This window comes from Penaeus monodon, chromosome 24 (genome assembly GCF_015228065.2).
Source record: "Penaeus monodon isolate SGIC_2016 chromosome 24, NSTDA_Pmon_1, whole genome shotgun sequence".
Taxonomy (NCBI): Eukaryota; Metazoa; Arthropoda; class Malacostraca; order Decapoda; family Penaeidae; genus Penaeus; species Penaeus monodon.
Window position 1 is genome coordinate 11,801,010 of NC_051409.1, and position 605 is coordinate 11,801,614.

Genomic DNA, 605 nt, shown 5'->3' on the forward strand with positions numbered 1-605 from the left:
ATTACACTTTATATTGCAGATCTAATTTTACCCGGCCACGGAAAAGCACACCTTCCCTACACCACAGAAGACAACAGAAGGGTGTGGTTTGGTTGCGGCGAAGAGGGAGGAGGGGGGGGAGGTGAGTCATTCTTAGAACTCCCCCCCCTCCCCCAACTTGACCTGAGCTCTGACTCGACGCTTCAAGAAGTGCAAAGTTCGAAAACGTGGGACTTGTACTAGTAAATTGGAGAGATAAATCCTCTCCCCCCCCCCTCCTTCACCCCACCCTGAGTAAAACCGGCTGCCCCGATAAAACCGGTCGACATCGGATTTCGGATACTGGAATTAATGCTGGCATTCGGGTGGCCGGCGGCTCGGGGGGTTTGATTACATGCGTTATAAGAACTGGACTCGTCGACCGAACCACGAGGAAAGCACTGGGCAGGTTTGCAGGAGTTCGGATTGGCACTGCCTCAAGCTCGGAAGCTAGCGCAGCCGATGCAGTGCCGTAAGGAGGGGGAATATTGTCAGGTCCTGTACCTCTAGTATCGCATTCACTTGCCAACGACTCAAGATAGCAAGTGTTAACAGTAATGGTTGAATGAAGATTAAATACGTGTAAA

General features: G+C 51.4%; 1 protein-coding gene across 1 annotated transcript in view; it reads right to left on the minus strand.

Annotated features, from left to right (window-relative positions):
* Window positions 1–605, minus strand: part of LOC119588856 (band 4.1-like protein 4) — a gene marked incomplete at its 5' end in the record, with an annotated part of 128,141 nt that overhangs the window by 37,609 nt on the left and 89,927 nt on the right.